Below are 6,654 nucleotides of genomic sequence, written 5' to 3' on the forward strand. Positions count from 1 at the left end.
GACAAATATTATATGATATCACTTATATGTAGAATCTTAAAAAATGTTACAAATTAATTTATTTACAAATCAGAAATAGAGTCACAAACATAGAAAACAAATTTATGGTTACTAAGGGGGAAGGAGGGGAGGGATAAATTGGGAGATTGAGATTTACATATGCACACTACTATATATAAAATAGATAACTAATAGGAACCTACTGTTAGCACAGGGAACTCTACTAAATACTCTGTAATGACTTATATGGGAAAAGAATCTAAAAGAGTAGATATATATTTATATTTAACTGATTCACTTTGCTGTACAGTAGAAACTAACATTTGGCACCCCACTTCTGTACTCTTGCCTGGAAAATCCCATGGACAGAGGAGCCTGGAAGGCTGCAGTCCACGGGGTCACTAAGAGTCGGACACAATTGAGCGACTTCCCTTTCACTTTTCACTTTCATGTACTGGAGAGGAAATGGCAACCCATTCCAGTGTTCTTGCCTGGAGAATCCCAGGGACGGGGGAGCCTGGTGGGCTGCCATCTGTGGGGTCACACAGAGTCAGACACGACTGCAGCAACTTAGCAGCAGCAGCAGCAGAAACTAACACAACATTGTAAATTAACTATACCCTAATAAAAGTATTTTTTCTTTTTTTTAAATTTATTTTAATTGGAGGCTAATTACTTTACAATATTGTGGTGGTTTCTGCCATACATTCACATGAGTCAGCCATGGGTGTATATGTGTTTCCCATCCTGACCCTCCCTCCCACCTCCCTCCCCATCCCATCCCTCAGGGTCATCCCAGTGCACCAGCCCTGAGCATTCTGTCTCATTCATCAAACCTGGACTGGCCATCCATTTCACATATGATAATATACATGTTTCAATGCTATTCTCTCAAATCAGCCCACCCTCACCTTCTCCCACAGAGTCCAAAAGTCTGTTCTTTACATCTGTGTCTCTTTTGCTGTTATACCCCAATAAAAGTAATTTTTAAAAATTTTTAAATGAAGTTATTATAGCTTGAACACTTAAATTCTCAAAATCTGCTGATACCCTACAGCAAATTATTAAATGCAAATATTTGTAAAGTGAATAAAACTGAATTCCTCCCAACTCAATCCACATATATAAGTTTTCCTGATTTCTTCTCCATACTGAGCCTCAATTGTCTCTTTAGTTCTGGTCTATACACTATGGCTCACCTCCTATGTCTTCATCCTCATTGGCTGGGCCTTCTGTACCATCCGCATTTTCTGTTTCATGAGCTTTGGTTAAATCGTAGTCATTCAAAAGCTCTGAACCTTCTAGGAGATAAAAAGAATTTTAACTATGAAGTAACCTTAAAGGATTTTTATAACCCTGTATTAAGTAAGACTCACATTTCAGCTTTATCCAATCCCTAAATGATAGACAATATCCTTTCACATACACCCAAGCGAGATATATGTGAAATTTTAGAAATATGCCCAAGGTTTATTTGCCTTTCAATTAGACATTGTTTTCTTGAATAGTTCTTTCACCTTAAATTCCACTCAAGTTCCTTCTGGATAGAAATTCTCTCTCCTTTGGTGTATTTCAGGATATTCAGTAAGATGTTAAGACCAAGAATATTAACATATACTGATGAGAAATACTGAGCCTGAGACTACTGGCAAAACTCAATTTGGGAAAGATGCTTTCCTGAGAGGAAGCCTATAAGCTTCTGTACACCAAATTCTATTTTCCCTTTCTGTTCACATTATAAATATGATTTTGTAGAAAGCATATTGGCCCCCAAATTCTTTTATTTCTTCAAACATTTACTAAATGTTGACAAGGCTACAGATATGAATAGGTCATAATTCCTGTATTCAAAGAGCGGATAATTCACAGATGTAGATAAAACAAACCCACAAACACAATGCAAGATTCACCCAAGAGATAAGTCCAAAATGTAGACTCGGACAAGAGATTAAGGGAAATACAAAGTGCTATGGGAGTTCCTAAGTAAAAGGCAGTAGATATGATAAAAGCATGGTTAAATAAACCACAAACTTGCTAATAATTAAGTTTAACAAAGACACAATTTTTTACAATAAATATCGAAAATAATAAAAGTAAGGAAGAAGGCATGACATAGCTAGAATTTTTTCACATATAAGCATGGTAGCTTAATAAAAAAAAAAGATAACAAAAGAAATGAACAGAAAAGACCCACTTGCCATCAAACTCCTTCCCAATATTCAATAAAATATTTGCTGAGAACCTATTACATGCAACAAATAGTCAAAAACACGGAATCCTGCAGCACTAAGGAGCTGAAACAGGAGAGGTGATAAGAACTCTGCAGTGGCTTCCTTTCTGCTGCAACCATGACTGAACACGTGGAACAGGACATTTTACTGGAATATAGGTGTAAAATGGAAACATATCACATACGATACATGACTAAGAGGTCCTGAAAATGTAGTCGTCATGGATTCAGGTAAAGTTTCTCATTTCTGCATATCATATACTCTTAGACACTAAGACACTGCTCTAAACAATAGTTTTCTTTTCTCAAGCCTGAAATGATAGATATACAGTGCACGTCTGATAGAACAACTGATATGAGGTACATGTTCAATTAAAACATAAGGTTACAACTCAGAGTGAAATAAAGACACCTGTGTGGTAAATTTTGTAATATAGCAAAAGCTTTGATTCAAACAAAGTGAGTATATCAATAGAGAAAACACAGAATTTATATTTAGGAAATAGATTATTTAAAGTATTTATAGTTTATTCTGGAGCAAGGGTCAGCAAACCATGGCCTAAGGCCAAATCGAGCCATGGCCTATTTTTACTAATATGTAGACCCAGGAAGTAGGAATGGTTTTACAGTTTTAAAGATTGTAAAAAATATAAAGAAGAATATACAACAGAGACCATATACGGCCCACAAAGTCTAAAATATTTACTCTCTGGCCCTTTACAAATAAAGTTTGCTGAGCACTGTTCCTGAGTGAAAAGCACAAGTTTCATAAGCTATATTGTTCAACAAAAGCTGTCTTAATTCAAATGAGTCAGCTGAAATATTTTTTAAAGAAAAAAAAAAACAGTGAAAAAATAAAAAAACATTGGGTGGGGTGGTTTGGCTCTGTGATGTCAGATAACTTATATGATATAAACGGATGCATTATTATTGTATCCGGAAGACATAATTTTGTTTTTTCCACAACACATTTCCATAGCATTTGTATCGCAATCAGAATATTCCTCTTCATTTGAACTATTCAGTAAAGGTATATTTTTAGAGAGGAAAGATCTGATGTTGTTACCTGTGGGCACAGACTGCTCTTGAGTGCTTTTCAGTTCCACATTTGGTTTTATATCTGAAACAAAAAGGATTATAAATATTAGCTTTTTAGAGTAAATTTTTTTCAGATTTGAGCCTTCTAAATTTAATAAGGATACCACTTTGGAAGATTTACTTGCTGATTTCCTCTCCAGAGCAGGACTATTACCTACATCCTTCCTAAAAAGTGTCTCAAGGAGAATAAAAAGAATCCATGCAGAAATTATATTTTAAAGAGATTAAGAGGAAAAAATTACTATTCTGTATTTATTCTGATATTTTAATTTTTCCATAAAGACCCGAGTTCCTATCTGGTATTGTCTTGTTTCAGCCTAAAGATCTTTCTTCAGCATATCTACTAGTGCAATTGTATGAATGACAACTTTTCTCAACTTTCCATTTATTTGGAAGTATCTTTATTTTGCCTTAAAATTTGAAGGATATTTTTACTTGACATAGAATTATGGACTGACAGTTTTCTTCTGTCACTTTAAAGACGGCATTCCACTATGTTTTTATCCTCTATTGTTACTGATGGGAAGAATATTTTCTATCATTGTTTTCCTTTATATATTCTTTTTCTCTGAATGCTTTCAAGATTTTCTCCTTAGTTTTTAGCAGTTTAACTACTATATGCCTAGGTGTGATTTTATTTGCATTTATCTCACATGGGTCCACTTAACTCCTTATCTGTAAAATTGTGTTTTTCACCAAACCTTGTAATTTTTCAGCTATTATTTCTTCAAATTCTTTTTCTCCTCCATTCTTTTGCCCTTTTTCTTCAAGGACTTCATCTACATGTGCATGTTAAATTTTTTCATATTCCTACATTTTCTTGAGGTCCTGTTCTTTTCCCCTTAAAGTTCTTTTCTCTGTTGCTCAGATTGAATACTTTCATTAATGAATCTTCAAGTTCATTATCCCTTCTTCTGTCATCTTAATCTGTTATCAAGCCTATTCAGTGAGTTTTTTATTTCAGATACTGTAATTTTTAGTTCTAGAATTCTATTTTGATCTTTTTTATAGTCTCTCTCTGGAGTAGGAAATGGCAACGCACTCCAGTATTCTTGCCTGGAGAATCCCATGGACAGAGAAGCCTGGTGGGCTACAGTCCATGGGGTCACAAAAAGTTGGACACAATTGTGTGACTGAGCACACTACACATAGTCTCTCTGCTAGATTTCCTATTTGTTAATTCATTACAAGCACATTTTCCTTTGCATCTGAGTATAATTATTACACTTGTTTAAGAGTCTTGTCCTCCAGTTCTAATATCTATATCATTTTGGGGTTAGTCACCTATAATTTCTTTTTCTCTTGAGTATGGGTCACATTTTCCTGCTTATTCAAATAACCTAAAAATTCTGGATTGTACCCTGAAAATTATAAAGATATGTTACAGAATTTCTGGAGTTTGTTATGTTCCTTTGAAGGATATAGGAGAATTTCTTTGTTTATTTCACTTTTTAAAGCACGTAGTTAAACTCACACTCTGTTTCACTGTGGTGGGAAGCATCTAGGGTAATCAATTGTCCCAGTACACCTGGGATTGAAGGTTTTCCAAGACTACAGAACTTTCACAGCCTCAGGAAAACTGGCACAAATTGGTCACTCTTGCAGAAGCATAAATTTCTGTTCAGTTACTTTCACCTCAGATGGACTGCTCAGGGTGTGAACCATACAAGTATAGTTCAAGGATTAGCTTAAGATTTGGTCCAGCTAGAGCATTTATACACAAAAGACCCTCTCTACCCTCTCCACTCTAGGATTCCCCCTTTGCTCCTATGATTGCTTGTGATTGCCATGGTTTTTTAAGCCAGTAAAACTGTGGATTATCTATTCAAGTTTTGGTCACCCAGATGCTAAAACTGGGACCTGCCTTTGAGCAAAACAGCCTTAAAAACAGGTTGGTTTTGGTTATTTTCCAATTCCTGCAGGTAATAGATTTTTCATATTTTGTCCAGAATTATAATTGTTATCTGCTGGAAGGTTGGTTCAACAAGACCAACCTCCTCTACTACTAGAAATGGAAACTCTCCATTTGTTCTTTATTTCAATGGTGATCATATACCCATAACTGCTCCAGATACCACTGATTTCAAATAATCTACATTTTAGACGTATTTCAATTTTTGTTTTGAAAAATACAGTCACTGCACTTACATTCTATCTTAATATTAAAGTTTAACACACCACCCATTAGATGTTAGCAGCAAAGCCTAAGTGCAGGAAAAATGCAAATATTTTTTAAATAAGCAAGCATTAGTCAGTCAGTCAGTCATGGCCGGCTCTTTATGACACCATGGGCTGTAGCTCACTAGGCTCCTGTGTCCATGGAATTCTTCAGGCAAGAATACTGGAGTGGGTTGCCATTTCCTACTCCAGGGGATCTTTCTAGCCAAGGATTGAACCCAGGTTTCTTGCACTGCAGACAGATTCTTTACCATCTGAGCCACCAGGGAAGCCTTTTGTAAAATAAGCAAAGGGGCAGCCTAATATGCAGTGTTAAAACCCAAGATGGGTGAAAGAAATGTCCATACAAGGAATAGGGACAGGCCAGGGTAGGCTGTTGGAAACCAACCAATATGAACAGCGTGCCTGTATGGGGTGCACATTTAGCATGAGATGAGGAGGGATTCTACATGAAAGGGCAGACAGATTGGCAAGTCAGAGCCTAAGCAGGATGAGAAGGGCAGGAGAATCACCTGGGATGGAGTGATGAAGAACATATCCAAGTAAGGGATGGCCTAGCATGAGGAGTCAGAGCCTGAGCATAGAGAAGAGGCCACCTATGCCGAGGGGTGCTCTCATTTCAGGGAGTAGACAGGGTTAGCAAGGCACCCACATAGGGACAGTGGGGGCGCCAAGGAGCCCAAATGGAGTGAGGAGAGTTTCTATGTTTGGGAGTATCCAAGGCAAAGTGTCAGAACTTGATTGGGTTGAAGAGGGCAGCCACATATTAAGGGCAGCTTTGCACTGGGATGTGTGCTGTGCTTAGTTGCTCAGTTGTGTCTGACTCTTTGCGACCCCATGGACTGTAGCCCACCAGGCTCTTCTGTCCATGGGGATTCTCCAGGCAAGAATATTGGAGTGGATTGCCACGCCCTTCTCCAGAGGATCTTTCCAATCCAGGTCTTCTGCATTGTAGGTGGATTCTTTACTGTCTGAGCCACCAGAGAAGCCCAAGAATACTGGAATGGTTAGCCTATCCCTTCATCAGGGGATCTTCCCGACCCAGGAATCGAACCGGTTTCCTGCATTGCAGGTAGACTTTTTACCAGTTGAGCTATCTGGGAAGCCCATTAGACCCCAATAGTTGAAAAGGGTATCCACATAGATCA

General features: G+C 37.3%; 1 protein-coding gene across 1 annotated transcript in view; it reads right to left on the reverse strand.

Moving 5' to 3' along the window:
- The window catches only part of IKZF3 (IKAROS family zinc finger 3), a 63,349-nt gene extending 59,998 nt beyond the window's left edge, over nt 1–3,351 (reverse strand). The window contains exons 1-2 of the mRNA XM_068977039.1: nt 3,297–3,351; nt 1,200–1,301 (exon numbers count right to left, since the gene is read on the reverse strand). The gene's annotated coding sequence lies outside the window, so the exon portion shown is untranslated. The remainder of the gene's footprint in view (nt 1–1,199; nt 1,302–3,296) is intronic.
- Between the last annotated feature and the right edge of the window lie 3,303 nt (nt 3,352–6,654).

The sequence above is a fragment of the Capricornis sumatraensis genome, chromosome 8 (assembly GCF_032405125.1).
Source record: "Capricornis sumatraensis isolate serow.1 chromosome 8, serow.2, whole genome shotgun sequence".
Lineage (NCBI taxonomy): Eukaryota > Metazoa > Chordata > Mammalia > Artiodactyla > Bovidae > Capricornis > Capricornis sumatraensis.